Below are 18,117 nucleotides of genomic sequence, written 5' to 3' on the forward strand. Positions count from 1 at the left end.
GCAGTAAAAAGATCACCCGCTTCTCTAAAGACCTGACACTGACATTCATCTTAGTACATAAAAGAGAAAATACGCTGAGGATGGGAAATGTGGGAGCTATAACAACAGCTGGAGAGGTGACTGATTCTAACGGATTGCTCGTATGTGACATCAGTGCTCCAGTGAATTTGGCGGGAAAGTAATTCACAGAATTAAGACAGCTGCATTAGTGTTGTGTTCTCTTATTAAAAAATGTCAACAGCTCATTGAATACAGGAAAATTTCAGGGATTTTATTTTGTAGCAAGCCAGCATAGTATCTGCAAAAGTAATATCATGAAAATGATATGCATTAGGGAATACGAGCAGCACAGGTTGGTACATTAGTTTGAGTTATTCAGCCAGTCCTTAAAAGGGTAATATCCCATTTGAATGGCAAGCAAAGGAATTCAAAAGGATAACAGTCATTGTTTTTGTTGTTATTGTCGTAGTTGCTTCTTTGTCATTTTTTTTATTAGCTGTATTAATCTAAGGCAGTTTTTTAAAACTTATTTTGAATATCATTTTATACAATTGCAAATCTAGATCCTTTTATTCATTCATGGATTTTAAATGATGTATTCTGTATGTCAGACAACCTGTGCAAAGAGGGAAGAAGAAGTAACCTGTACTTTAACTGGTAAGCCTGTTGTAAGGCATCCTTACACGTTAAGATGGAATAATACATAAACAGCAGTTGATAAAATTGCAAGAACTTGTATTTAAATTTAATTTTTTCTGCAAGTGTAGTTAGTATTATTTTTTCCCCCCAGTGGTCTCTGATATACTGTTTTTGAGGGAGAAAAAAAATGTTTTTGCTACCATGGCAACAGTATCCTTTTGCTTTCCATCACAAACCATAGTTTCTGAGTATAACTAGGAAATTGAAATGTGGGTAGCTCGGAATGATAAGGCCAAGCATGGTAAGCATTCATCTAAATGAATATTTGTGTCATTGTTCTTGCACTCGCGGTAAGATTGGAACTTTCAAGGTCAACATATTTGTTCATAGTTTTCACAGCGGCACTCATAAAAGATTATTGCCACTTACTGGGCAACTACTCTTTTCACTAAATGTCTTATTAGCATGATTTTCCAAAGACGATAGGAAATTAAAACACTCCATAGTACAGTTTATTTTATAGCATTGAGGAAATGTAATACAAAGAAAGGGCACACAGTCTAGTGAGTTTTAGGAAAGAAATGATCTGCAACTTGACCTGAAGTATGTGTTGGGGGAGGGAGCACGGCAAAGGCTTAGAGCGAAGCTGATTGAGCTCATTCTGTTATTTGTTTCAGGGGTGATTCTGAAATGGTGCTTCTCTCTGTGATGCCCTTGCAATAACAATATTCTTTTTATTTTCCTTGATCTTTCACAGCCTGTGGATATTTCAGCTTGCAAGGTAAAATATGTTTTTGCTCCATGGCCAGCTTTTAAAATCCTCTTTGGCTCTGCTCTGACACTAGATAAAAACAACACAGCCTTTGTTGCCCTTCAGCTCTGCTTCATACCTCCTCTCCCTTTAGTTTTTCCTTAATCTCTGTCTACATTGACTTTAGATCTGGAACCTCTTTGCTTAACCCTATTTGGATGGGCAATCATATTCCACACTGGCTAGCCAGGACTGACTTAGCACTTTCTTTAAGTAATTGCATTTGGAGGACATATAACCACACCTACTGGAGGCAAACTTGGAAATACTGCGGTGGCCTGTCCAGGCCTTTGGGACCCCTGCTGGGGTCTGCTGTGCTCTCTGGACTCAGCTTGTCCATGGAGGAGCATAGAGGAATGTTTTTGTGGGCGACAGACTGACCTGGACCTCATAGTAGATTTACTTTCTTAAGTAGATGACCATATATTTTTCTGCCTTGTCAAGGACACATCTTACTACATTTGGCAAATTCAAGGCTGCTTCACATACAAAACCAATGAGCCAGGAGTAGGTTGGAGTTTACGGTTGCATCCTTCACTATAGTCAGGGTTCAAAATAATCATTCAGTTCCACCTTAGCGTGAATACATGTCTAGGGAGATGTTTGCTGTTCTTAACCACTGAATCGATTCTCTGTTAGATTTAAAGGAGTGCAGGATGCAGTATTTTGGTCATGTGGCAACAGGAATTGGCTCTTTATTTGGCTGCTTTAATGGGCCTAATTAGAACCACAGGAGAGGCTTTGTAGTGTCAAAACACATTCACCTTTGGGTCACACCATAGCTTTAATTGCCACCTTGGTCACTTACTAGGTATATCACTTTGGGTAAATTATTAAGCTCCTTTAAAATGGAGGTATTATGCTTATGTTGAGCTAATCTGACATGCAAACTGCATAACTACATTAGAGCAGAGCCTAGTGCATAGGACATACTCATTACGTTACTCTCTTCTCTCTAATAGGATTGAAAGGGGCTTGAATGGGGTTGCAACTTAATTGTGTGTTGGTATGCTTCTTTTCTGTTACTATCAGAGTATCTTCAGCTTAAGGAACTTTATCCACGACAGAGCTTGGCATGTAGAAGATGTTCATATGCTGCTGGTTTGACTTAGAAAAAAAAAGGAAACAAACTGATTCTTAATTTTCACATAAAAATTAGGCAGCTGGGAAACCTAAAAAAATACATGTGATAACAGATCTTGAAAAAATGGACAGAATGGGGACCTTGGACTCTTCCTCCATTGGCCTAATAACTCTTGAGGCAGAATAGGGCATTGTCTGAGGATGTAAAATGGCTGGCCTATGGCACGGCCAATCCATTCCTTTCAGTCTCCTAAGAATTGATGTGAATTGCAGCCAGATCAATTTGACTGTGGCGATTGGTATCGATTGTGTAGACGGGCAAAAAGAATGGATTTGCCATGTCACAGAATAGTTCATTTGCCTCTTGTAGATACTACAGTAGTCTAGGAAAAATTGCACAGTGGTGAGAGTCAGGAAATGAGGCCTCTTCTCCTGATCCTTTCCTATCTTCATCTTGCCCTGTGTGACCATCAGCTAGACAGCTCCATGTATATGCCCCTGTGGAGCATTTGCACATGTTCCTGGACTCATCTTCTTCTCTCTGAAATTGTTTCCCACTTGTTGTTAGGGGTGCTATCATATGAGCTTGACTGCTCAACATTTTCTTTCATTTCCCTCTCTCCTTTTCCTCCTTTCCATCCTCCATCCCCCATTATAATCATGCGTTTCCTTTGTTTCTTACTTAGGAATAGATCTCAAATTCTTACCAGGATTTTCTGTGCCCTTTGCCAGCTTTGTTGTCTGTTCTGGAAAATATTTATTCTACTTGCGATTCTGCTGGATACCACTGCCCGTTTTCTCTTTTAGAATGCTGCTTTGATTATTTCATCCTCTGACTTAGAATCTTCCCCAGCTCTGTACGTTCTGGCCTGTTGTAGTACCTTTAAGAAACTCTCATGTTTGGGTGACTGCAAAAAATGAACATTTCACCTTCTGTACCTTCTTGGCGGGCTTGGTGTGACAGAGATAGAGAGCAGCCCATCAAAATGCATTTTCCTCCTTTAAAGCCTAGAGTTGTCACAGAGAAGTGACAGTTTAGGCAGGAGCTACATTTTCCAGCATCTGCTTAAATCCAGGTATGGCCATTATCTAGTACTTGCCAGTGCAGCATGAGCAGAAGTGGTCTGTTTCATGCCAATGTGCTTGCGAAGTGGGTGTATCTTCTCCAAACTCTCTCTTTCCTTCTGCTGGCTGGATGAAAAGACTCTGAGGCCTTGGGGGATAGTGAGACTCCAAGACAGAATAACCCTAGATATCTGAATTGTGTGTGGAGGAAAGACATCAACCAGGAATATTGTCATTGAACTGTTACAAGAGCAGGAAATAAATACATTGGTTTAATATGACTGAAATTTTTGGTTCCCTATTACTGTGTCTTTCCATCTTCCTAGAAAACCCTGTTCATCCCTCTCTACTAATCTCAGTTTTACATAAATTCAAGCTTCACTGCTATTAAGCCTTTCTTTATTATCCCAAATCAGTTTGCTTTTTCCAGTCTTTCAATTTCTTCATTGCTTATTTCCCACATTACTATTTGGTTCTTCCATGGTAATTATCTTTTCCTTTATTCTTTAACAATTATGGAAGTAAAGTCTACTATGTTTCCAATTGTTAGTACAGCCAAAGTTGAAATATATATATATATATATATATATATATATATATATATATGTCCTATTTCCTTAAATTTAGCATGAAGGCAATGACTATGTCTTCTATATTACTGCATTCTATAGACTGCATTACTGTCTTCTATACTACTGGTACACAGAAGATATCTGTATATATATAGATAGATACAGATAGATGATATAGATACAGATACATATTTTTTGAGAGAGGCTGAGAGACTCAGTGAGAGAGAGAGAGAGAGAGAGAGTGAGAGAGAGTGGGGAGGGAGACTGAGGGAGAGAGACAGAGAATCTTAAGCAGGCTCCACACTCAGCTTGCTCAGTCCTATGACCCTGAGATCACGATCTGAGCCAAAATCAAGAGCTGACCGCTCGATTAACTAAGCCACCAGGTGCCCCCAGGATATTATTTGATATTGTTTGGGTTTCTATTTCTCAGAGTTGTTTTTTTTTTTTTTCTTTTTTAGAATAAGCATGCTAATTCAATCAAGTATATTGAGCACCTTATGAGCATCTGCAGTGACTCTAAGGCTGTGGTGTTCAAAATCAGTGAAGGTGCTGACTTTCAAAGAGGAGAAAGGCTCATTTATATCACTTTGGTGGAGCAGACTTGGTAAGTTCCCAGAATTCCATCTTTTGATTGACTTACAGATGGATTTTACATGGCACTTCCCATCCTCTGAAAATGATTCCATCTCTTTTTTTTTTAAATGCTTATTTATTTATTTTGAGAGACAGAAATTGAGCTGGGGAGGGGCAGAGAGAGAGGAGAGAGAAAATCACAAGCAGCCTCCACAGTATCAGTACAGAGCAGACTTGGGACTTGATTTCACACACCAAACCGTGAGATCATGACCTGGGCTGAAATCAAGGGTCAGGTACCCAAATGACCAAGCTACCAAGGTGCCCCTAATACAGAAGATCCATGTTTTTTCTCCTTATGGGGAGATGAACATTAAATCATTAAAAGAAAAATTGAGTTCTTTAGAAGAACTCAGGCTTTTCAAATATCAGATTGTTCCCCAACTATTATTAAAAACAAAGTAGTAGGTAGGACACTAGAAAATGCTGAGAATTAATACTTGCTGTATTTCCTAGTAGTTTAATGATATTTGGATACTAATGCCCTCATATCAAAATGACTAAATAATGACTCAACATTTCCTCTTTATCTTTAATATCACTACTTGTTTATTTTTTATTTTAATAGATTTTTGTAGTTTTACTTTGTTGTTGGCTGACATTGAAGAATAATTTCTTTTTCTTAAAAGAACAGTCTGAACTTCTGTAGCATAAATGCTAAGTATGTTGGAAAAAAAATGCTGCAATTTAATAATGCAGAGGCTGTGCCCCGCAATGTAAGATGAACAATCGTCTAGTTTGAATTTGGATAACTGCCTCTCCAGGTAGAGCCTTCTTTATTACAGAAATGTCAGAAAGATATATTTACAATAAAATTGACTAGTGGAAAAAGAATATAAAATAAACTCAGCTTCAGTGTAGTCATGTTGGTTTAGAATTCTAATAAAATTGGTCAAAAATGAGATAAGCTTGATTGATTGTTAGTGCATTAGAGTCACAAGTAAACTTCGATTCCTCAGTTTTTCTTTTTAATCAGGATAACAGCAGCATTGTGGATGTAGGAGTCATTTTGTAGTGGTATGACCAAGAGTTTATGATAGGATAATAATCTAATAAGGAATAAGATGGAAAGATGTTTGAAAGGACAGCTAGCTGCGTGCCTAAGAATTAGATGCAGTCTAAAATGAAATTTATCTATGATGCAATAAGATGTGTTCCAAACAAAAAAAGGAAAATTAAATTTGGGGGAGGAGGACATTTTTTTCTCTTAAATATGCCTGGCTCAATTTAGTTTATGGAATGGTTTAATCAGAGCAGTAAAATTCTCAAAACATTGTTTACACAGAATTTTTCTGGGCTTGAGCCATATTGAATAAAATTGCTTTCTGTTTAACTTGTGTAAAACTAAAATTCAGCAAATTTAATTTTTGAAAATAAATTACAAAACAGTTGGAGAACAATTGCTACTGAGTTTAAAAAACAGAATGCCAGAAGTATCACTGCCAAGTTATAAACTCCTAGAAAAATGACAGGTATAGAAAAGACTATGGTTCCTGCTGTTGGGATCTGAAACATCATTGTGATTTAGTGGAACATTATTGCCTTTTGGTAGAAATCAAGCTAATGTCCCTAACTGATACTTATAAAAATGAACCAGTTTGCTGTACTCTGAAGGAAAAATAACAATTATTCCTATCCAAAGCAGGATGTTGAAAATGTAGATTTATCTTCTTGTATGTTTTCCGTAACTTTTTACTAGATGGTGGCATTTGTCTTGTCTTCTAATATTTACCACCTAATTACTATATAAGGAACGAAAAGAGCTCAGAATGAGACTCAGTCAGCTACAATTTTTCTTGCTTAACTGATCTCCAGTACCACAAGGGTGGGCCTATCCTTCACTCCTGATGTGTTTCTGTCCTTGGAGCTGTTACTTCCATTATGTGCTCAGATATTCTCGAAAGCCTCTTTTTCCCTTAAAAATCACATATGTTCAAACATGAGTGCCCCAGTCTGTGAATCATAGCTATAACATGACTCCTGGGGTCTCAGTGAATGTGAAAAGAGCCAGTCTTGAAAACCTCAGGAATCCTATTAAGTGTGAACATGAAATTATTCCAAGATTTAAATGTCACTAAAATATTCAACACCAAATACTTATCTGGACAAGGTTTTTCAAACACTTACATTTTTAAAAACCAAATTCTGTGTTTGTCAGGATTTAACCACAGAAGCAGAATATGTAAGTCTTTATGTGTACATAGAACATGTGTAAATATAATACAGATGTATAATTTTATATGTTTGTTACAGGGAACTGACTGGCAGGATTGTGGGACGGGTTAAACGGTGTCTGTAAGGCTGTTGTCTCTGTATCTGATGCTGGGCTTGAAGTCCATAGGGTAGGCAGCTAGGAAGGGAAGATCACAAACAGGCTGGAACCCACAAACATGAGATGCAATCGCTTGTTTGCTCTTGTTGCTTCTGACCTTAGTGGTGAATGTGTCCTCAACAAGCTGGGACTTTGTCATGGCCTTAAGCTGAAGGAGGGTCCAGGGAAGGTAATCAGTTGCAAGCCTGGCTGTTGCTTCACACTAGCCAGGTGAGGCAACAGGTCAGCAGTGATGTTAGTCAGCTCACAATGGCTGCATGGTTCCTTCTCTCCCTCCCTTCACCCCGGGAGCTCAATTAGAGAACAAGTAAGTCCCTTTATAAGGAGCTAAAAGAGCAGTTGGTCCTTGACCAGACAAAGAGGAATGTGAGTTATTATTATAAAGGAATGTAACAGTATGTTAAGTTCTTAACATAATATTTATTGACATGTCATGATGGTATATTTTAGTATTCAGCTCATATCTTTTGCATAGCTCATGTGGAATATTATTCATTTAGAGAATACGTTTTTGCATTATTATATCATTATTGTTATACCTGTTCTACTTTGAATCTCACCTGTACATTTTCTTAGTAGCTAAAACGTGTGAGTTCTGGCAAATTCCTATGTCTTTGTGATGAATGAAGTGTGAAATATCTGACAAAAATTACAAATCAATAGTGGAAACAGATTAATCACTAATAAAAAATTTCACAGTTGCCTTTTGTAATATGGCTTAAATTCAGTGGGCTGATATTCAGAAGAAAAAAGGAAGCAAATGGAATTATGAAAAGTGGATGGAATTGATTTTTTTTAAGTGTAAGGAATTGTGAGGAAAGACACAGCAGTACTGATGTAAATGCAGCTTCCAGTAAATCTCATTTCTCTTAGCTGTAATTATGAAAATCCTCTTGAGCATTTCAGTCTGTTGTGAGCTGCTTTGCTGTTTTTCACAACAGAGACAATTTCAGTTATCTTAGAAATCTGGAGCTGCCTTCAGCCCGAAGCCCAGAAGACTCGGCTGGTTCTGTGCTCAGGGTCAATTGTTGCTTAAACTACTTTTAGAGTCTATTCAACATGACAAGCAGATCAATCTTTTCAATTCAGAACTGATGAAATTCTACATTTTAGTAAGCATCGCCTGGAGAGTATGAATTCAATAGATGTTTTTTAGGACCATTTGGTGTTTCTTTCAGCTATTTTACTAGGGCTTCTCTAAATGCAGAATACTAAACTCATTTGGGTCTTTTAAATAGGCTTAATTCTCTCAATATATACATATTGTTCCAGAGTACATCATCTTGTAGTGTAACCAAGTACTGACACTGATTTTAAGTAGTATGTGTAGAATAAGGATATTAACATTCCAGTTGTACTGACACCTTGTTTTTTAAGCTTATAAATCATATGCTGAAGTTGGCATAAATGAAAATAACAGGGTGAAATATACTATTTGCAGGCTTATAGCAAGTGAGATGGAGACTCATATTATTTACCAGTTAGACTTACATTACAATCAAAATGCTTTCATATTTGAGTCACAAGTAATGATATTAAAAAATATGTTGGTATAGAGGCAGATATAGCTTCTACAGAGAGTAGAAGGCAAACAGCACCAGCACAAGTGACACCTACAGTGTAATTGACTGTGAGAACGAAATCTTGATTTTTGTCTTTATGTAGTTAAACTAATGACTCATCCTAATGAACGAAAGAAAATTTTGATTTTTTATTTTACTTCCTGAAATTGTTTTTAATTGATTTTTTTTGTAGACTAATAGAATACACTCACCTGTTTTGAGCCTCAAACAGCCTATTACAGTGTTAAAAGGACGCCCCTGAATCAGTGCAATGAGATGAATTTAGGTAGGCAGCAGAGAGTGTTCACCTGCAGTTCTGGATGGAAGAATCCTGGGAATGGAAGCTTCCCTTTTCTGCATTTAGGGATAACAAGATGATGTTGGAAAGTATAAAATATTCCCATAGGAATTCCTTAATGATGTAGGTAGTGTCTTCCAACAGCACATGCTAATGTAAAGCTGAGTCTCTACAGTTACTCTCTTTGTCCAAACGCTAAATCTGGGATCCTGGCATTGGTATTTTAGCTAAACAATAGTTGGGGGAAAAACAGCTGAGATAAATGAAGAGAGATGGAAAACACTTCTGGCGGGGCCACACTTTGGAAGGTACTGTAGTGAATTTTGGTGATACATAATTTTTAACTGTACTTGTTTTTGAACACCTCTGGTTTTAACATCAGTTATCTTGATTGTGAAGCCCATTGAACATTTTAATGTTTTTGCTATAAGTGCTAACGTTGCTTGCCATCCATTTATTTAAAGTGTCATTAGGGAAGGTTTAAATTATATGCCTCACATAACCCTCCTTTCTACGGAGAGATCAGAGATGTGCTGCAAGCCTGGTTTCTAGAAGGAGAGAATGCTCTGAACCATTTTTATACTCTGCATTTCGATTGGTTGATGATTTGGCTTCTCAGGCTGCTGAGGCTGCAAAAGGAGTGAGGAGAACTAACCAGCCACTAAATTTTGAAACACCGTGGAGGTCAGAGAAGCCGGGGTTATTATCATCTCTCAGCGAGCACATAAAGCATTAAACTTTTTCAGTCTCATTTCTGCGACAGAGATTTTTGACAAGAACATAAAATAAAAACCTCACAAATTCATGCTGCTGACAATGATTATAACATGACCAGGGAATGGTATAAATGTCAACATTTCTTGAATCAATTTGAAGATTGTGATCTTGCAGACCTCCACAGACACTGCAAATGATTATGGTAGAATTTCCCCATTTGTGATTATATTATTGCAAGAGGTGAAGGGATTTCAATATCACACCTGACAAAAAAAGAATTGTAAACTCACCACCACATTCTGAAGGGTAGAAGATTTTCACAGAATTTTAAGGCTTGTTTCTGAATCCTCTTGCATAATACATAAAACGAGCACAATAATTTTCAAAGATCCACGTATAAAAATATGTTGGCTCAAATTAACATCCTGGTTTTCAATGATTTGAAAAAAAAAAGCCTTACGGAATTTTTCTGTAGCAGTTACATATGTTATTTGAAATTTATAGTTAGCCTCTTTTTATGAACAGCTTTTCATGGAGTTATTTTTGGTTATAGGATAATGTCTTTGTGCAGAATATCTATGCTTTTTTGGATATTGCAACCAAGTAGACTCTCTTTGACCATGTGATAGAATCACCAGATGAATAGAAGTCAGCATTTTGGGTGAAACTTGTACCAAATAGAAATTAAACAGAACTTTAAACAGGCATGAAAAAGCAAAGAGTGTACATTATTCTAAATATATACATCTTATTTAAAATTTCTTAAAAGGAAGCCTTTATTTTGCTCCTTCCTGATCCCAGAGTGTTCATTTGAAGAGGTCAAGGAGCCACTAGGTGTTGCTCTAAGACAGCTTCCTATGGCAAACCAGCAAACTGCTTTATGGGCTCGAGATTTCATCGGTCATTATAATTTCCTTAAAAATGCTAAGATTAAATCTGATGCTTAGAAAATTAGCTTTAAATAGTATCATGATCATCTATTAAAATATGTAGTGCATATACACATGTGCACCTCCCCCGCCCTTCTGAAATGCCTTGTAAATTAAAATCAAATATAAAATCCTATGTAATACCAGTGGTACCATTCATTTAATATCAAAATTATCAGTTTAAGTGTGCTCATCACAACTATCTTTTTTGTGTACTTTAGCTGTCCCCAGTGGTTGATTTGGTTGTTAGTTACTGACATTTCTGAACTGTAGAATTGTTCTGGCATCAGGAAAATGGGACCTTTGTTTTTAGCCAAGGCTTTTTACCTTATCAAGCAGCTTTCTCAAAAGGACTTTCAATTTGTGTAATATGACACCTCCCCCCCCCAACCTTCACCCCAGTCTAATAATCCAGTAATGTATCTGGTATCTGTGACATTTGACACACATGCGAAATGAGTTTCCTTAGTTCATTGATGTTTGAAAACTATTTTGTGCTCTAGCTTGGCAAATTTATACTGATCATTACAAACGCCGGGACTAGAATATTAGAAATGTTGCAATACAAAAATGAGATGAACTAGAAGAATTTGGGGGAAGATACTGAAAATATCAGGTTTCTGCACAGGAGTTTCTGTAGCTCTGCATTTTATAGGGCTCTATAGTTTTATGAAGGAGAAAAGGACAGAAATCTATTCTGGTAAACAGAACATGGATATAGCATTTAAAAAGTGACCAGTAACTATCTCTTTGAGCCCAAAACATTCATGGTTTCTTATCTTTTCATTAATATGAAGGAATATAAAAAATTTAACCAGAGTGAATTAGAATTTTGCTTCCATTCAGTTTTTTACAAAGGCCTTGGTAGATTGCTTTCCAAAAGAAAAGAGGTAATAAAGATCTTCTCTACACCGTTTTTGATTCTGTCTTTGACTAAGATCAACCACTGAATCAGTGCATCAAGGACTTAATCTTGTTCTTGCCAAGAAAATAAGTTTGTTGATCTAATACCTTTTATATCATCAATGATTATGACATTGTCCACTAATACAGTTTTCCTAAATAATTATAAAATAGTTTGTCAATGTAAAAATATCACATTTATAAACAATGTCATAAATATATATTTTTTGGCTATCTTGTATATACAGTTACCCCTGAGTAAAATATTTAGACTGAATTTGTATATACCAAACTTATTAATATATTTGGGGTGAAAAACATTAAAAACATGTGTAAGTTCTTTTTTATCTTGGAATTTGCTTGTGATGAATACTTTTTTAAAAAGAAGCTTGTTGCAGTAATGGAGTCATTAAGGAAACAACTTCTAGGGCCAGAGAGCTTGGGTTCGAACCCTGTCTTTGTTATTTTCAAGAAGATTAACCTCATAAAGCTTTAGTTTCTCAGCCCTTAAATTGGGAACATTATAGCACTCATGGTGCTGTTAGAATTACAAGAAAAAAAAAACATGTTAAGAACCTGGGTTAGTGCTTGTATGATGGAAAGTGTCCAATAAATGTTACATTCAACTCTTTTTATCTACTTTTATTTTTGGTCCCAAGGAGATTCAGTGTTCGCCAGAGGTGACTATTACAAATAACTGAAATTTATATATTTTTAAAAAATTTTTTTTAATGTTTATTTATTTTTGAGACAGAGGGAGACAGAGCATGAATGGGGGAGGGGCAGAGAGAGAGGGAGACACAGAATCGGAAGCAGGCTCCAGGCTCTGAGCCATCAGCCCAGAGCCTGATGCGGGGCTCAAACTCACGAACCATGAGATCATGACCTGAGCTGAAGTCGGACGCTCAACCGACTGAGCCACCCAGGCGCCCCTGAAATTTATATTTTTTAAAGCACCAAATATCTTTTGTAGTTTACTCTTTAATATGGAAACTTAAAAAATATATTGTACATATTTTCAAGAAGAGTACTAAGAGAGTACACTCAACATGGTTTAACCATTTCTAGATAGCTCAGGAGCAACCATGGGGACAAACGATCATATTCTTGGTTTAGTAAGATTATGTTTCAGGCATCACTGCACACAGTGAGTGATCTTTGCCTTTTCATTAGGCTGTACCATGTTGGTATACTTTTTGGGTTCCTATATTTGCTTTGCAATAATTTTTTATCTTTTCTCCTAAATGGATATGTGGATTATAATTGAAGATCAGAGACTGAGAAGAGCAATGAGACAATGTGTATAGTACATAACATAGCCTTGGGGGAACCATTCCTCTGTTTGGAAGGCAGAAACTGAGATCTGGTGAAGGGGGCTCATGGAGCTAGGACTTAATGTCCCCTGCTGGCTTCTGCTGTGCTCTGGCAAGATCTCATCACAGGCAGGGCCAGGTTTTCATACTCTTGTGGACTGGAGGAGGGAAAGATAGCTTTGGGCTTTCTACCTACCTCTCAGTATGCTGATACCAAGTCCTGACAGCCTCTTACACCAAATGCAGGTACGTGATGAATGTCTCTTGAGTCACCATGGGTGATGTGGAGATAGGTGTCAACACTCAGTTGTCAATTCATTTTGCTATCAGGGTGATAAAATGTGACTCTCTGTGGCACTTTACTCCCTCAGCTCGCCTCCCTGCTTCCTTCTAGTTTGCCAGGATGCCAGAAACCCCACTTTGTTATTCTCCAAACAAAAGGTAATATGCATCAGGAGCACTCAGGGAATCATGAGGGAAAAATGCCTCTTATCAAACCTCATTGAACTCCTAGGACTTTGACCCTCCAGTTTTACTTCATTATCAGCTTCTTTTGTTTATATTACCTCTTCTAGCCAGAGCAGATGACACGATCCCATTGCTATAATGGTATTATTAAAATTTTTTTTTAACTCTCACTTCTCCCCTTCATACTTAAAAAAAAAATTTTTTTAATGTTTATTTATTTTTGTGTGTGTGAGAGAGAGAGAGAGAGAGAGACACACACACACACACACATACCCAGGACAGACAGAGCATGAGCAGGGGAGGGGCAGAGAGAGGGAGAAACAGAACTTGAAGCAGGCTCCGGGCTCTGAGCTGTCAGCACAGAGCCCGATGAGAGGCTGTACCTCACAAACAGCGAGATCATGACCTGAGCAGAAGTCTGATGCTTTACTGACTGAGCCACCCAGGTGCCCTTCCCCTTCATACTTCTATTTCACTCACCTAAAATATTTTAACTGTGTAGAATGCAGTTGTTTTTACAGTTTGTTGAATAGTATGGAGGTGGGGGACAGAGGTGGAGGGAATAGTTCTAACAGATCTAGGCAACTTTCTAGATTGGGGACAATAAGGACAATAAGACCTCTGCAAGGACCCCCAATTCCCCCAATTCCCCTGTGTGTTGCTAGCCATCTGCCTCTCCATTTCCCAGAATACTGTCACGCAAACTGTCAGTGCTCTCATTAGGCATCACGTCCTCCCACGTTCTCTTCACTTCTAGCAAACATTTCACTTCCTACTTCCCAGAAGATGTAGAGATTATCATAAGCTTCTTAACTTCTTGAGCACTGTTATCTATTTTCCTTGTTTCTGTCTTTTCTATGAGTTTAGGGGATGAGTAATTTCTTCTCCTATGAGCAACTATCCTTCCACCTAAGCTCTTCATGCTACTACCTTTTGCTCTCAAGCATCTCGGTTCATCAGTGATGATGTACTATCTCAACTCCTTTCTCAATCCTTCATCCCTGCTGGGTCTCTTAAGACGCATTTCTTTCTCTTAGCTTCCACAGGTCAAATCTGGGTAAATGTGAACATCAGAATAAATAGAGTAATGTACAGAATAAAATAAGAAAGCCAGGAGTTCAGACTGATTTATATAAATACCTGAAAAAAATGGATAAATAGTGAAGAAAAAGCTCTCTCTTACATGCTGACAAATAGGAGAAAAATTGAATTAGAAACTCATAATTTGGTAGCTCCCCTGTTGTTTCAGGTAAGGATCATCTATGGATGCAAAAACCAGTGGGCAGATGTTTTTAGAAGTAACAGGGTATTTACATAAAGAATTTTCCCAGAAGATACTTATTAATTACAAAAAGATAATGAGTAACTTTACAGAGAAGGTAACTGGCAGTCATCACTTAATTAAATGATCGCAGTTAACATCTCCAGCAGTGGGAGAGATAGGTGTGTGCACTTTGTAATAGGATGCCATGAAAGGGACACAACCTTATTGTTGCGGGCTTTCTATAAAAATGCATAACCTGAATCTAATTGTGAGGAAACCTTAGGCAAACCTAAATAAATGACAGTCTACAAAAATAAATGGTTATCAGCCTTCCAAATAGCGAGGTCATAAAAGAGAAAGAATGTGGAGCTCCCAGATTAAAAGAGAATAAAGACACACAACTAACAAAAAGCAGCATGTGACTTTAGATTGGAGCCTGGACTAAACTTGATTTCTTTTGCTGAAAGTTCATTAAGTGGGACAACTGAGAAAAATTTACTTGAGGCTTGCTGATTAGATAATAACATCGTATTTGGGCCCCCCCCCAGCTTTATTGAGATATTATTGATATATAATATATGTAAGTTAAGGTATACAGTGTGATGATTCGATACATGTATGTATTACAAAATGATTACCACAATAAGATTAGTTAACAGTTTTTTTCACTTAGCATAATGCCCTCTAAGATTATCCATGTTGTCACAAATGGCAAGATTTCCTTTTTTTTTAACCAGCTGAATAATATTCCATTGTGTGTGTATGTGTGTGTGTGAATATATACATATATTCACATATATATACCTATACATATATCCATATATATACCTATACACACATGTGTATATATATGATATATATATGTGTATATATATATATATATATATGTATGATAATAAAGAAAAAAGTGATATATTCTTTATCCATTCATCTGTTGATGGATACTTAAGTTGTTTCCATGTCTTGGCTATTGTGAATAATGCTGCACTGAAGACAGGGGTGCAGACATCTCTTTGAGATACTGATTTCATTTTTTTTTGGATATAGACCCAGAAGTGAAATGGCTGTATGATGTGATAGTTCTATTTGAAATTTTAAAGGAACCTCCATACTGTTTTCCACAGTGGCTGAACTGATTGACATTCCCACCAACAGTGCACAAGGACTTCTTTTCTCCACATCCTTGCTAATACTTATCATGTCTTGTTTTTTGATAATGACCATTCTAGCAGGCATGAGGTAATATCTTATTGTGGTTTTGATTTGCATTCCCCTGATAATTAGTGATATTGATCATATTTTCATGCAGATGGTGGCAATTTCTGTCTTCTTTGGAGAAATGTCTATTCAGGTCCTTTGCCCATTTTTAAGTTGGTTGGTGATAATGATGATGATTGCTGTTGAGTTGTGTGAGTTCATTATATATTTAGAATATTAACCCCATATTATATATATGGTTTACAAATATTTTCTCCCATTTCATTGGTTATGTTTTTATTTTGTTGATTATTTCCTTTGCTGTGCAGAAGCTTTTTAGTTTGAGGTAGTCTCACTTGCTTATTTTTGTTTTTGTTTCTTATGCTTTAGGTGTTATATCCAAAAAATCATTGCCAAGACCAGTTAAAGGAGTTTTTCCCCTATTTTTTCTTCTAAGGTTTTATAGTTTTGAGTTTATATTTAAGTTTTAAATTTTCAGTTAATTTTTATGAGTAGTGTAAATTGGGGCCCAATTTTTTCATTTGCATGTGAATATACAGTTTTCTCTGCACTACTTATTGAAGAGACTAGTCTTTCCTCATTTAGCATTCTTGCTCCCTTGTCACATATTAGTTGAGTGTATACACATGGCTTTATTTCTGGGCTTTCAATTCTGTTCCATCGGTCTATGTGTCTGTTTTTATGCCAGTAACATATTGTTTTAATGGTCTCAGCTTTATAGTATAGCTTGAAATCAGGAAGTATGATGCCTTCTGCTTTTTCTTTCACAAGATTTCTTTGGCTATTCAGAGTCTCCATGCATTTTGATTGGAGAATTTAAACAGTTTACAAATTTTAAAGAAATTGTTGATAGGTAAAAACCTACTAATGCCTTTGTATTGTTTTTTGTTTTATATTTCCCTTGTTCCTTTCTTCCTCTTCTTCTGTCTTTACTTCTGAATTGATTATTTTCATAGTGGTATGGTTTGATTTCCATCTGTTTATTTTTTGTATACCTACTGTAGGTTTTTGCTTTGTGGTTACCATGAGACTTACATAAAACATCTTACAGATTTAACAGCATATTTTAAGCTGATAACAGCTTAACTTCGATTGTATACAAAACTCTATATTTTTACTCCTCCTTCCCCATATTTCATGTTCTTCATGTCACAGTTTACCACTTTTTATGTTGTGTATCCATTAGTGAATTATTGTAGCTCTAGTTATTTTTAATACTTTTGCCCTTTACACTGTTCTACTAGGGTTAAGTGGTTAACCACTATTTTATAGGATTAGAGTATTCTGAATTTGACTGTATGCTTACCTTTACCATTATGTTTTATATTTTTATTGTTTTTATGTTACTAATTAGCATCCTTTCATTTCAGCTTAAATAACTCCTTTCAGCATTTCTTTTTTTTTAATGTTTACTTATTATTGAGAGAGAGAGAGAGAGACAGAGCATGACTGGGGGAGGGGCAGAGAGCGAGGGAGACACAGAATCTGAAGAAGGCTCCAGGCTCCGAGCTGTGAGCACAGAGCCCAACGTGGGGCTCGAACTCACGAACCATGAGATCATGACCTGAGCTGAAGTCGGACGCTTAACCGACTGAGCCACCCAGGTGCCCCTCAACATTTCATATAAGGCATGTCTAGGGGTGATGAATTCCCTCAACTTTTGTTTGTTCCGGAAAGTCTTTATTTCTCTATCATTCCTGAATGACAGATTTGATGGGTAAGGTGTTCTTGTTTGGCAGTTTCTTTTTCTGCCAGCACTTTGACAATATCATCTGACTCTTTCCTGGCCTTAAAGGTTTCTACTGAAAAATCTGTTGATAGCCTTATGAGGGTTCTCTTGCTTGAGAGAATTTTTTTTTTTTTTGCTTTTTTTAGGTGTTTTGATTTTAGACAGTTTTTTTTTTAATTTTTTTTTCAACGTTTATTTATTTTTGGGACAGAGAGAGACAGAGCATGAATGGGGGAGGGGCAGAGAGAGAGGGAGACACAGAATCGGAAACAGGCTCCAGGCTCTGAGCCATCAGCCCAGAGCCTGACGGGGGCTCGAACTCACGGACCGCGAGATCGTGACCTGGCTTAAGTCGGCGCTTAACCGACTGCGCCACCCAGGCGCCCTTTAGACAGTTTTTTTAAGAGAGAGAGAGAGGTGCGGGGGAGAGAAAGAGAACAAACAAGCACGGGAGAGGGGCAGAGAGAGAGAGAGAATCTTAAGCAGGCTCCATGTTCAGCATGGAGCCCAATGTAGGGCTCAATCCCAAGACCCTGGGATCATGAGAGCCCAAATAAAGAATTGGATGCTCAGGGCAG

The 18,117-nt window shown here is 37.1% G+C and overlaps 1 long non-coding RNA gene across 6 annotated transcripts in view; it reads left to right on the forward strand.

Annotated features, from left to right (window-relative positions):
- The first annotated feature begins 6,234 nt into the window (after positions 1-6,234).
- Positions 6,235-18,117, forward strand: part of LOC106975272 (uncharacterized) — a 1,087,042-nt gene continuing 1,075,159 nt past the window's right edge. For all 6 annotated transcript variants that reach the window (XR_008298440.1, XR_008298437.1, XR_008298436.1 and 3 more), the window contains exon 1: positions 6,235-7,445. This is a non-coding gene — a long non-coding RNA (uncharacterized LOC106975272). The remainder of the gene's footprint in view (positions 7,446-18,117) is intronic.

Source organism: Acinonyx jubatus, chromosome B2, assembly GCF_027475565.1.
Source record: "Acinonyx jubatus isolate Ajub_Pintada_27869175 chromosome B2, VMU_Ajub_asm_v1.0, whole genome shotgun sequence".
Lineage (NCBI taxonomy): Eukaryota > Metazoa > Chordata > Mammalia > Carnivora > Felidae > Acinonyx > Acinonyx jubatus.